A 14,147-nucleotide genomic window follows, 5' to 3' on the forward strand; every position below is an offset into this window, starting at 1 on the left:
GAAATGGAAAATCTTCTTGATTATTTGATAGATAAATTCAAATGCCTTTTGGATAATGACAACGTTGTGCGACATTTGAAGCTCAAAGGTGAACCTGATCACTGGCAGTCCCACTGGGGCCAGAAGCAAAAGTCAAAAGACAACAAGTTACCGACTACAGCATTGGAAACGTTGAAGAACTGCGATGTAGACATATACCCCATAGTTCATAGTTTTCTTAGCTTATTCTGCACACTTACTGTGACGAATGCGAGTTCTGAACACTTCTTTTCGACACTTCGCGGCATGATAACGTGAATGAGGGCGAACATAGATAGATTGAACGGCCTGGCGTTGCTGCACACGCTCCATGACTATAAAGTCACTGCAGAAGAAGTTCTCGAAATATTCTAAAAACTTGGCCCACATCGTTTTGTTTTGTAAAAATTTTCTTCGTCGTTAAAAGCTTTTCTACACCATTCGACTTTTCTCCGAAGGTGATTTGATCGATATTAGGAATAGTACTCAAGCTAAACGCATTGGGCACCGACGGCCTTTACATTCTTATGGTTAGTTATAAGGAATGGTTTGGCAGGTAATTGGTGTAATTTTCTTATTTATTTTAAATGCACTCAAAATCAAATTTTCTCCTATTAGGCTCATATAAACAAACCAAATCGTCAATGAACTCATAGCGTGTTTCTCAAAACGGATTTTTCAGTTTCGAAAACGAAAAAATGTCACACAGGGCCAAATCTGGCGAATACGCGTCATTAACAGGGGTTGGCTCTCGATTCTTGTTTGGCCAAACAAGTCAGTTACAATCATGCTAGACTTTAGCGGCGCATTAAGTTTTTTGTTACGAATCAAGATTCGAAATGCTTCATACCTAAAACTTTCAAGCACCATTTTTTTGACTTCACCGATATTATCGTCATTAACAGCGGTGGATGGGCGACTCGTTTGAGATATGTTTTCGATGACTTCACGACATGCTGCCCATACCTAAAGTGACGTAAGGAGATGAAACTTCACACAATCATAGAGATTAAGGGAAAATCTAGGGAAAATTCAATCTAGGCAAAAAATATTTATCGATACACACAGTTTATATGAACTTATCCGAGACAAGTTTGAGTGTATTTAAAGGCCTTTTAGCTACATTAAAATCAATAACGTTGTTTATTTTATTTGATAGACTCCGTTCGGTAGATGCTTCCTCGAATTTCTGTCTCTATTCGAACAAAGGATAACACTTAGGATTCTAATAGGACTCCGAGTAACATAGATTATCAAAAGGAGCTTTTTCTTGGTATGAATAAATGTAGAGGCTTTTTGACTAGCCTACCGATAGTCGTTAGAAACATCACTTTGATATTTGTCAGCATCGAATTCAGATCTTACTTATAGATACTATCATAATATAAATATATAGAGATACTTTTTTCAATAGTCTTTTTTGGACACATCGCGCGTGAGTCGTGTCTAGCTGTCATGTTATTTTTGTTCAGTATTGTTTGTAAGAACTGAAGCCAAGTGGCATCGCTTTGCTATGGGCTCTTGAAAAATTCCAAGAAGATCCAACATTTTCGAGCCACTCTTTATACAATGACGCTGTCAGCCTACTACAATGTTATAAGTTTAGAAACAACTAATTCGAATCGATATAGTTGCATTTGGTGATTGGTTGGTGGGTATAAATAGGTCATTATAAAATTAATTATTATCATATTTAACGTTAAATTCACTGCTAAAATATTATGTGTAGTATATAATGAGCAAGAACACTAACCGGAACATTTTATTGCCGCCCCTTGGGTCACAGCGATTGCATTTGATAAATAGTAATTGGCTGCACTAATAATTTCACTTATTTTGACATACACTTTATAATTTATAAATATTTAAATATAACTATTCTTTCAATATTTCCTCATTTTTTCACAATACACACTGTTTCGCCATCATTGGCTAGTTTCACTTTTAAAAATACTCTTATCGCTCCACAAAACGCTTATCGCGTGGGTCAAAATTTACAATGTACACAAGCGAAATAGAATTCTCTATGCTGTCACCAAGAATGAAAAGTAAAATAATGTGTTCAAACACAAACATAAACACACACGAAACTAAAATTTAATGAGTTGTGACGCGCTCTGTTCGGTTTTTTATGTTAAATGTTGTTTTTGTTTTTTTCTTTCTATTTTTGATTCAAATATTTTGACGCATTTAAGTCCGTAAAATGAACGCTTTCAGAGGATCGCTCACATAAGACTGGTCTAAGCGAATTGTTGTCGTTTAGGTAGACAACATTCAATCGATCGTTTTTATGTTTGCTTATCGCGCTCTCCCGAAACAATTGAAGGCGTAAATGGTGAGCGCGTAATCAACGCAACCGAACCAATGCAGTGGTGTAATGCTAATGAATGAATGAATGCTTATAAGTGAGCGAAACTACTCGTCGAAAATGGGGAGCAGAATAGCACAACAGTTTGGAAAGCACTGTTGCAAAGTAAGTGATATTTATATGAAATGAGAGAGCGTTTGTTACGTATCTCTTTAGTACTTTATATGTAAACATTAGCAGCCCTTTTGTTGGGATAAGCACTCATCTAAGCGGGAGTATATGTTTGATAAACTGTAGATACGCATTTAAAAACATAAAAGGGGATTCCAAATTAAATATTGTTTTTATGGAAAATAAACAAAGTCAAAAGTTATGAAAAATATAAGAAATATTTAATGAAACTTCATATTATAAGATAGATTTTAGATTTTTTTCTTCATATTTCGAAAGTACAAACAATGTCTGTATACTTGAGAAATTTCTCCGAAGATTTTAATTTGATCGCGCAAATATTTTTGGAGATATGGCGTATTTGTAAGATTTTTCAACTGAGTGTTATCGACTCCTACAATTTTAAATGCGTTTTTCTCGAAATCCAATGTTCAGGGGGCCTATTCTGTAACTCGATTCGAAAATCAATTTACTCTAATTCGGATTTTTTATATTTTGTAACTCCATTTTCGGATTTTCAAGCCAATTTTCGAATAAAATATTCGTTAGCTTTTGAGTTGTAGAACTTCTACGATTTTCGGATTTTCAAGCCAATTTTCGAATAAAATATTCGTTAGCTTTTGAGTTGTAGAAAGTTCTACAAATCCGAAAATAGTAGAAAGTTCTACAACTCAAAAGCTAACGAATATTTTATTCGAAAATTGGCTTGAAAATCCGAAAATCGAGTTACAAAATATAAAAAATCCGAATTCGAGTAAATTTATTTTCGAATCGAGTTACAGAATAGGCCCCCAGAGTCGGTGAGGAAAATTTTCCGAAAAGCTCGTTGCGCTGTGTATAACGTGAGCTTTATGAATAACTCCAACGGCGGCTCTTCAACTGGTACTAAACCTGCCATCTATAGACCTCTTCGCTGTAAACTGCGCAGCTAAATCGGCGGGACGACTACTGGCTGCAGGAGAATTTACATATAGAAGCTTCGAGCATAGCTTGGTTGGTAAAGGATGTTGGGCAAACACCGACTACATGACCCCACTTTTCAACTGGGAAAGATAGTTCAAAGTAAACATAGAAAAAGATAGCTGGCGTAAAGGTATATACTTATGTAGCTACGTGAAACACTCTAAACATCTATACGGATGACTCGAAAATGGACTGCAGTATATTTCAAGCTGAGGTATTTGCTATTGCGAAAACGGAGCTGGCCTCTAATGCACCTGCATGCAATTCCAGAGTCAACATCTACGTAGTCAGCCAAGCAGCAATCAAGGCAGTAACCTCGTATCGCATATCGGCCAGAAGTGTCTTGGGAAGCAGGGTGGCTGTAGAAAGTGTTGCCAGAAGTAAACAAGTTCACTTCTATTGGGTGCCAGGCCACAAAAGCATCGCGGGCAATGAAATAGTGGACGAGATTGCCAAGAATGGTGTCGGCTATCATCCGAAAACGTGATAAATATTGCGAAACCTTTGCTTTGCCTATACGACGATCTCGACAGAAGCATGGTAAAGAAAATCAAAACACGATGGAACAAGCTACCTGGGTGCAAGACTGGAAAAGTCATGTACAAAACGGTAGATCGGAAGTACACAAAATTACTGGTCACTGTCTGGTGGCGACACACGCCCGCAAAATGCATCTGACAGATCGAGAAGACTATAGGAAATGTTTAGAGTAGGGCACCAGGGAAACAATGGAACATCGCTTGTACTACGCTGTAAGCATCTGAGGTCCCATGGTATGATACACTGGAGGAGGTATCGATAGGGAGGCCGCAGAGTCTGTTAAAATTCGCGCCAAGCGAAGAAATCCTAAAGGATGACTACTCCTCTTGGTTTTAGCAACTGAACTCCATCTGGTATCGCAAAGGACCAAAACTGGTCTATGCGTGACTTACGTATTGGGCTAACAGATTTACCTAACCTAAACCTCTATATAGGAATATATATATATTCTAGAAGAAACTGATTAACTGAAAAGTTTGAGAAGAAAATCAGACCTATGAAAACTTACTAACCCCAGCTAAGAATCAATCGACCTACTATTATTGTTTTAACTTTATTTTAGCGCAATCATCAATACTACTGAAGCAATGCCAATGTAACAAATGATAAGGCAGCAAAACAATGCCGATGTTTGTAATGTGCAATTAAACATAGATATTCGCGTGTGAGTAATAAATAGATAATAAGTTAGTAAGAAGGAAAATAGAACAAAAAATGGTATGTAATTAATTTTGTAAAAAAAATACCCGAAGTTCGATCAATTTTAGTTACATCACAAGTAAGCCTCAGCATGATGGTAAAAAATGACTAATTCTTGGCACTCTATATTTGTAATAAAGAGTTGAATGTTTACGTGGTATAATAGTAGGTGTACGCACTTAAATCTATAGTAAACACTTATGTTTGCACAAGTGTTCTGAGTTTGGACAGTTCCGAACAATAAAAAAAGCACCATCATGTATACTAAGGTAGGAAATGTAGCCTAATCCATTAAAAGGGACTCAATATCATAATTGATCACATGAGTTTTGTCTCTGAGATCTTATTTAGAAACCAGGCATTATGGAGATCCATTAAATAGGACTCCCAGGGTGGAAGAAATTAAAAAATATACTAATAGTGCCTAGTTGGGAATGACTGGGAGCAATCAAGAATGTAATGACGGGTTAAGTGCGGGCTTGAGTTGATCCAGGACTTCCAAACACTGTTTCTATAACTTTTTTGAAGAGAACAAAAACTAATTTTAATCCTCCAAAATCGCTTTATCATTTTTACCATACGGTCCTTACTAGGAATAGTACAGACTTGACCACATTGCAGTGAATTGCGTTAAAATTCCAACTGTCAATAACCCTAAAACGACAGGTATGACATTCGACAGCCTGTGCTCCTTCACTCCTCACACGACCGCTATTATTGCCAAAGTACAAACCCGCAAGAAAATCCTCAAGTCGTTGCCGGCTAGCACATGGGGAAAAGACAAAGAAACATTGTTGGCAATATACAAGGCAGTCCTTAAATACGGCACACCAATATGATTGCCTAGATGCAGTGAAGGATCATAATGAACTCTTCTTAAAGCAATATCTGCTGGAGTGTTTTCGCAGAAATCACACCTGCAGTTATCTGCTTGAAGCGGAACCGCTTCTTAGGAGCCTAAAGAGGTCCTTCCTCAACTATGTCGACGACATCAGACTAGACTTTGTACGCAACTAACTTTAGACATGAGCCATAAACACCTTCACCGACTCGCTTTCAGTGAATGGCATACTTGGAGTCAAACCACCACTCATTGCAGACGACGAGCTCGAGTTGCCGCGACAATCGAGAGTGATCCTTGCACAACTTTGTTCTGGAACTGTAGCAGGTGAAACTGCTACTTATTCAGAATCAACTCTGACATATTTGCATGTCCTGCTAACCGTACACATCTGACATCTCTCTCCTTATGGTGAGACCTTGTCGAAACAGCGCGTTTCCTGGGCCTACCGATGAATGACCTCGGTGCCAACTTTTTTAATCCTTACCACCCTAAAACATGCCTGGGATGCAACGGGGAAAAATTTGTTTACAGTCAAATGTCCACGCATTATTGTATGTACATATGTATTCTGTTCCTTCATCGTCACATGACGATCTGGCATTATTATTATGTGCACAGCATCAATAGTTTGCGGAAAAACAACTGATTTTGGACGACCTTCACGAAATTCGTCTTGGAGTGATCTGCGACCTCAATTGAATGCACCATACTATTGATAAACACTGGGCATTGATGGAGCTTCATCGCCAAAAACTGAATTTAGTTCATCATTTCACTGTTGCTGAGTTAAACCAAGTCGAAAATTTGACATACATATTAAGCATGACCTTTACACAAAATCAGAAAATTTCGTATCAAAAAAATGTCTATTTAATTATCTGATTTTTGATACTTCAACATATAAACTAATGCTATTTTTTAGCACAAGCATGCACATCAGTGTATAGCGAGTGATTTTCATTATATCAACCGTCAAACGCGAGTATGAATATTCTAGCGCAATTGAAGCGATTTTCAAGCATTTGAGCGACGCATAGTGTGTATGTAGGAAAGGAAAGGAAAAAGGGGAGGCACTTTCCAACGCGTCGTTATCTTGTTCAAGGACATTTGAGGGCAACTCTGGTGGGAGTAAAGTCAACGCGATAAGGCAATGTGTCAATTAACTGCAAAAAAGACTGTCTTGTAGATACAAACATACTTAGATAGCTATACATACATACATACATACACCTAATTATACATGCATGGAGCGCAACAGTATAAGAGAATGTGTGATTGCAAATAAAACACATGAGAAACATTATTTTAATGGGACACGCATTAAATGCGTCGACGCGTTCTAATATGCTTAATGAGAATTCAGGAGCATGCTCGACATACAAAATACTTATATACGGTGCACTCCTATGAATGAGAAGTCGTAAATAGCCGGTGAAGAGATAAAAATTCATTTCATGAAATGTTATAACAAAACTCCTGCCATATTATAGAAGTTTTACGACGGAAGCAGACGACCATTATGAAGAGTTCATTCAGCTGGTAATGAGGGAACTACTATCCTGAGTAATTAAAAAAATGCTGAGTTGACAGGCTTTTTTAAAAACTACTATCTTGAGAACTTTATCAATTCAGTCTGGTATTCTGTCCTGTTCTGTTTAATTAAGACTTACTCGCGATTTCTTTCTTTCACTCTCTCTCTGTCATCTATTTATCAGTATATGTAATTTTGTCCCTCTCTTTCACATATCTGAAGTCTGATGCGATTCGCCACGGTAGTTTACGCTGAATCTGCTGAGCGAACGTGCCAAAAGTGGTTTGGCTTGGAAGACGAAGAAGATTGGGAGCATGACTCCACGAAGATTGTTGCCCAACAAAGCAGAGCTCGCACGATTTTTGGAAGTCACGCAAGCAGCCATTTCAAAATGTTTAAAAGCAGCAGTATAAATTGAAGTCGAGGTACGATACAAGACGATTGCTGCTTGAAAGCTACAAAACGAAGTCGCTTTTTGCATCTGATTGTGACCAGTAATGAGAAATGGATCCATTAAGACAACTTAAAAACCATATGTGAAACTTGCCGAACCAGCCAAATCAACGGCTAAAGAACCATTTCTGGCTCAATCTGTATGTAAACAAGCAAAATAGCCGCATTTGGGACGAGGGCCAACTTGAAGGGATTCAAGAGCTGCCATTTCATCTAGAAAAAAACACGGTTTGGTGTGATTTGTGGGCCGGTGGAATCATCAATCCATATTTATTCAAGAATGACACCGGTGAGAACGCAACCGTCAATGGCCGACCGTTTTTGCGCCATGATGCCCGAAATTGAAGCTCGTGATCACAGCGACATTTGGTTTCAACAAAACTGCGTGACATCCCATATATCGCATCAATCAATAGATTTATTGGAGACTATTTCGGTGAGCAGATAATTTCACTCAACGAATGGATCATCCGAGACGTAGACGCGGCCAACATTTGAAAGAGATAGTCTTCAAAAAACAAGGCCAAAGACTGTTCTTTTCAATGATAATAAACATCTCCCATTCAATTTAAAGTTTTTGCGTTTTTTCATTAAACAAGTAGGGAAGCTGGAAATGGATCACTCTTTACAAAAAGAAGTCGCCATATCATAGGATTGTGACTAGTGATTAAAATCGGATCCATTGTGACAACCCGCAAAATATCATATGTGAAACCTGTTCAACCAGTCAAATCAAAGACAAAACCGAATATCCATGACGCCAAATAATTGATGGAATTACAAAGGCGGTTCTAAAACTGGATGAAACCATTAACGAGGAACGCTACCGGCAACACCTCATTAATTTGGGTCGAACGTTTGCCGAAAAACGTCTAGAATTTGCGACTAGTCACGAGACAATAATTGTCTGATGACAACGCACGGACTCATGTTGCATAACCGGTTAAAAGATGTTTGGAATCCAGCGGCTGGAAGGTTTCGCCTCACCGCTTTATAGCTCACATCTTGCCCCTTCTGTTAACTATTTGGTCGGGTGGATACAGAACGCCCTCACTGAAATACGGTAAGAGAACAGGATATCAAAAATTGGTTTGATTCATTCTTGGCCGCCAAGCTAGCGAAATACTTTTGGAATGGATTCCAGGATTTGACAGTAAGATATTCAGATGGGCAATACTTTGAATAATAATATTCTACATGTTTTTTTAACAAAATACGCTCAAATTTTAAAGGAAAGAACTGCGCGAATATAATAGTTTCAGTCGAAGAGTAAATGAAAGGCCGAAAATGGAGTCAACGCGTTTTCACTGAACGTTTCACGCAGGTTCGAAAAAAGGAATGTTAGATTTTCTAGTTCGAATAAAGAAAATACAATGTTCGAATTAAAACCTCTTAGCTATAATAGTTTAGGGTCTTAAAACCAGACAGAACGAGTTCTTAGACACAACATAACATGCTCTTCAGCAGAAGTTGTTGTTTCTGGCAGAAGTTCAAAATATTTTATATAGTATATGATAAGATATTGATGCCTAAAAAAATGTTATGACATTAAACACACAAAAAATAGAGATCTAGTCTAACCTCCAATATCCTACTTGATTTCGTAAACTTGCACCAAGTCTAAACTAATAGTTGTTGTAAATTATTTTTCCCTTGCTATTTTTCTAAAGTCGGAACTTGTTTTTTTTATAAATATTTATTTTCAATTCCATACTTTACAAAAACGTAAAATCCATAAAACGCTAAATTAACAAATAAGGCAACGAAGCATAACGAAAATTAGAGAAATAAATAAAAAGAAGAGAACACAGACTGCATGACCGATCTGGATATACAAAGCTATCATTAATTATTCAGGAGTGGCCGTGACGATAATACTTTAACGCTTGTAAGTGAGTATGTAACATAGACAATGATATATGTACATATGTATGTATGTAAAACAACAACGAAATGTCTGGTGATCCAATGTAGCCATAGTTCACTGCGTATATCAACTTTGGCTGTAACTGTTACACGCCAGTTGAACGTTCTGTTTATGTTTACCTACACTAAATATATTCATAGATACATTAGTATGTATAATACCATATGTATAGAATGTATATTGATATGAGACCTTCAGACCATTTAAAGCACATACCCATTTAAATTTGTAAACATAGAAAATGTAATGAAAAGTGTCTGTATATATGTATCTATAGTTTATATGTGAAAAGCTTCTTACTATTGGTTGGAGGCGCAACACTCAGAATAAATGTTTTTAGCAACCTGAGACAAAGATAATAGATGTTTCGATAATTGCGCAATGAAGCGTGATCTGAATGTTGAAGAAATTCATCAGAAAATTTTTGGACTTTAGACAATGGACAAGTTCCAACACCTGACAGGCAAAGCAGCGCGAGTACGACATATTTTATATTTATATTTAAAGCAAAGAAAAAGGTAACTTCGGTTGCTTCGAAGCTACAATACCCTTCAGAACATTTCTTATAGCATGAAAGGGTACACAAAGATCTAAGGAGAATAATTAGTTACCATTGGATGGTTAGTGAACTTGATAAGGTTTCGAGATCTAGGGACTGACTTTTTTTGAATCGTTTCATATATAGGGTGATCCATTTCGAGGTTTTCTTTTTCTTTAGAAAATCCCTAGAAACTTAAAATTTAATGGAGAATGCTTTTTATCATTCGAAAGAACATTCTTTGGCATTTAATTTTTGAAGATTCGACTTGGTAACTGGCGAATGACACAATTGACTTGAGACGAAACTTTAGACTTGAAATATCTACACAGCAAAAAGTCTAACGTTGTGTTATAACATGAAATTGGTGGCCAATCGACCGGCTCAAAACGTGAAATTATCTGCTCACCTAAGTGTTCTCTCAATAAGTCCATTGATTGTCGGTTATCACTCGGTCTGGCGAAATGTTTTATGTTGGACGTCTCAGAGAGAGAGTTTTCGTAGCGACCTATTCTTCCTTGTCAATTAGGGATCGCTTTCAAAACGTCAAGCTCAAACAACCTTGCCAAGATTACTGAACTTCGGACAAAACGCAGAAAAGGCGAACTAATAGTATAATGGAATTTAACAAACAAAAAATAAAAAGACAACATCGAAGACGCCTCATGTATGTACTTTGGTTAATAAAAAGTATCACAATAATATGAATATACATAGTTTGGCCCGTTGGGAATATTATCGTTATTATTATATTATTTTCTAAACTGTTAAATGGACACCTCGACATCGGAGTTCTTTCAGTAAATCGACTCGATGTAAGTTTAAACCAAGCAATGTGGCTCTCATTTCGTTCATTGTCCAAATTTGTCTGCAATTCTCAACGTCTTTTTGAAATTATTAAATGAAATACAAGCAGCGTTCATATCCAGTTTTTCTACCAACAATATAGTAAATTCTAAATGTACAGGTGTTTGCTTTGATCGCTAGGAAGAATTTCGACTCATAATAGAACTTATAAAGCAACAAGGTCGCAGAAAACAAAAAATATGACAATTCTACTAATTCCAATGTATTTATATTCAAACCTCTTGTAAAAGTATTTCATTTGTTTTATAAATCATCGATTGTATGTCTAAACAAACATACATACATTTATCGATTCGTTAATGACGCACAGTAATCAGCAGTCATCACACAATTGCTCAATTGACAAAAATCGAGCAAACAGCTCGTACTTCCCCATCATAACACGACCACTGCCCGTTAACTTGTAATAAAAATCATATTTTTCCGTTACTTTTCGTATGCAGCACAAATGATTGAGTAGTAATCAAGTGTAAATATTGTTTAACAGGTTCATATTTATAATTTTCTTTGCGTGTATCCCCGATTGTGCCATTATGACGTCAAGCGTGAAAAAAGAGGCGTCACTAATAGTCAATGCCATTGCGTTCCACTGAAGTGTCACCAAATTGTTGGTGATTTTCGAAAATGAATGGCTATAATTTCAGGCGGATGCGTGTGTGGTAGGTACTCCATTGGTGACACCTTCAAGTTAAAATTATAACAGTTGACATTATGTCAGAGTCATGAATAACTAAACAAGTGCTTTTAGATGTGTCATAATGATATGGTCAGTTATAGTTGCAAGTCTATTTATATTTTTATTTGTTTTATGGTCAAACACCACCCAGCTTTTGGACGATGCTTAGTGGATGGAGCTGAGTTCGAGAAAGTTAATTAGAAACCCTTCAAACATTTTCTTAGTTTTTAAGTCAATTCTAAATGAAAAAAATATGTCGAAACACAAGTCTGTTCGAAGGTTTTTAAGGGGTTAGTTAGAATTTTCGTTTTAATGTATAATGGCTAATAACGGGTGATTCAGTAGAAATACTTTGTTCAATATCAGATCAGTCGGGAGTGTTCTCAGGCTGCCATGTTATTTTTGTTCAGTATTATTTAGCATTTCATCATAGAAAGAAAATTCACGTTCTGTAACGCTTGCTCAACTTATGGTCAACATATTCGGCCTACTGAGCGTACTATTCGTAACACCATCACCTGCCTTGAGACCCAGCATTCATTATTGGATAAAATTCGACCGAAGAGACTACGTCCCGCACACAGTGAAGATAATATAGCAGCCGAGTCGATTCGGCGCTGTTCACAGCAACTCGGACTGACGTATGGAACAACTTGTCGCATTTTACGTCGATATCTTAAATAGAAAGCGTACAAAATACAGCTTGTGTAAGAACTGAAGCCGCTCGACCTTCCCAAGCGACATCGCTTCGCTCTATGGGCTCTTGAAAAGTTCCAAGAAGATCCAATGTTTTCGACCCAAATTTTGTTCAGTGATGAGGCACATTTTTAGCAATGGTTATGTAAAAAAGCAAAATTTGCCGTATTGGACGAAGAGCAACATGAAAATATACAAGAGCTGCCATTTTCATTTCATTGGTCATCGGAATAATCTTCAAAAATGATGCCGGAGAGAACGTAACCGTCAATGGCGCCATTACCGATTATTTGATGCCTAATATTAATAGGCATATGATCTCGGCGATATTTGCTTTCAACAAGATGGCGCCACTCCCTATACATCGTATTAATCAATGGATTTATTGAGAAAACACTTCGGTGAGCAGATAATTTCATGTTTTGGGCCGGTCGATTGTCCACAAGACCGTGTTATATCACACCGTTGTGATATGTAAAATCTAAAGTCTATGCGGACAATCCCGCTTCGATTCAGGCCTTGAAGCAAAACATCCCGCGTGTCATTTGCCTGTTACTAGTCGAAATTCTCGAACGTGTCATCGAAAATTGGACTGAAGCCAATTGCGGCCAACTTATGAAAAATATAATCTTCAAAAAATAAATGCCTAAGAATGTTCTTTCCAATGATAAAAAATGTGGGAAACCTCGAAATGAATCCCCTATACAATAAAAGTCATTAGTCAATGCAAGGGCCTAAAGTAATGTACAGGTCTTTTAAGAACAAATTTAGGTACTGCGTTCTTATTCGAAGCTTACGAACAGCATTTACATTTTGGAATATATTTTCAAGAAAAATCTGTCCTTTAATGACATTGAAGTAGGGTTAACTGAATATTTTTGGAGTCTCTTTCCTTATAAATTTTTTGAACTGAGCAAATATTAACGTTGAGTTTTATTTTACGAGCACTTTTTTAAGTTCATTCAACTGAATTATCGACAAAAAACCAAATAAATTTAATTTCTACGTGCATAGGTTTGTATATTCAAAAATAATATTTCAAAATATATGTATATATATATAATATAAAAATACAACCTTGCCACCGAGAGTTGATAATATTTTGTTTCAAGCAATAACTTTCTAACTCAAGAGATAATCAATAGCGATAAGTTAAATGCGAAATTAATTGCATCACATAGTAAAAAAATACATTAAATTTATTTATAAACATGATGTTTTATTTCCATATGTGCATAAGTCAATAATCATTAGGGTGGTACTTTAATTAAAACAAACTTTTTTAGGTAGATTTTCGTAGTTTAAACACACTGACGCTTTAAAAAATAAGTTCACAAACACGTATTTAACGGAAAAAATTAGGTTTGATTTTAGCGTTAAAATAAAATAAAGTTTAACCACTATGTGACGCATCTGAATAGTGTCCAAAAGGGTTTTAGACTAATTAATTTGTAATATTTTGACTCATTTATTCTTGTAAAAATTTTTAAAATTTCCAAAAAAAAAAATTCATTTCATTTTTAAAGGTTCACCCTAACATAGTGCAGAGCACAGCGTAAACAAATCTATCAGTAAATATGTAGCAACTTATATCAGTAAAAAATATTAAAAACAAGTTATATGTAGTTAACAACTAACCTTGGCATTGTAATTGAACGTGGGGTCAGTTAGAGCTCACCACTCGGTTTGCTGCTTATCAAAACAACGACACTTGCAATAAAATTTTTAATATTTAATGACGTACACAAATAGCACCTTTCGCGGTTCCAGCAATAAATATTGACACAAATTGCATTACACGATGGATTATAAAATTTAGAAGCCATTATCTAGCTATTTTTACAGTTAATTATACTGTCACATGTCTTCGATAATATAATTAGCGGATATCGATACGAATAAGTAATATCTAATGT

General features: G+C 36.3%; 1 protein-coding gene across 3 annotated transcripts in view; it reads right to left on the bottom strand.

Moving 5' to 3' along the window:
- LOC120768018 overlaps window positions 1-14,147 on the bottom strand; it is a 65,049-nt gene that overhangs the window by 26,093 nt on the left and 24,809 nt on the right. The window contains exon 1 of one of the 3 annotated variants that reach the window (XM_040094477.1): window positions 1,772-2,248. The exons of the other annotated variants lie outside the window; for them this stretch is intronic. The gene's annotated coding sequence lies outside the window, so the exon portion shown is untranslated. Of the gene's footprint in view, window positions 1-1,771; window positions 2,249-14,147 lie in introns of those variants that run through there. 3 annotated transcript variants of the gene reach the window in all.

This window comes from Bactrocera tryoni, chromosome 2 (assembly GCF_016617805.1).
Source record: "Bactrocera tryoni isolate S06 chromosome 2, CSIRO_BtryS06_freeze2, whole genome shotgun sequence".
Classification (NCBI taxonomy): Eukaryota; Metazoa; Arthropoda; class Insecta; order Diptera; family Tephritidae; genus Bactrocera; species Bactrocera tryoni.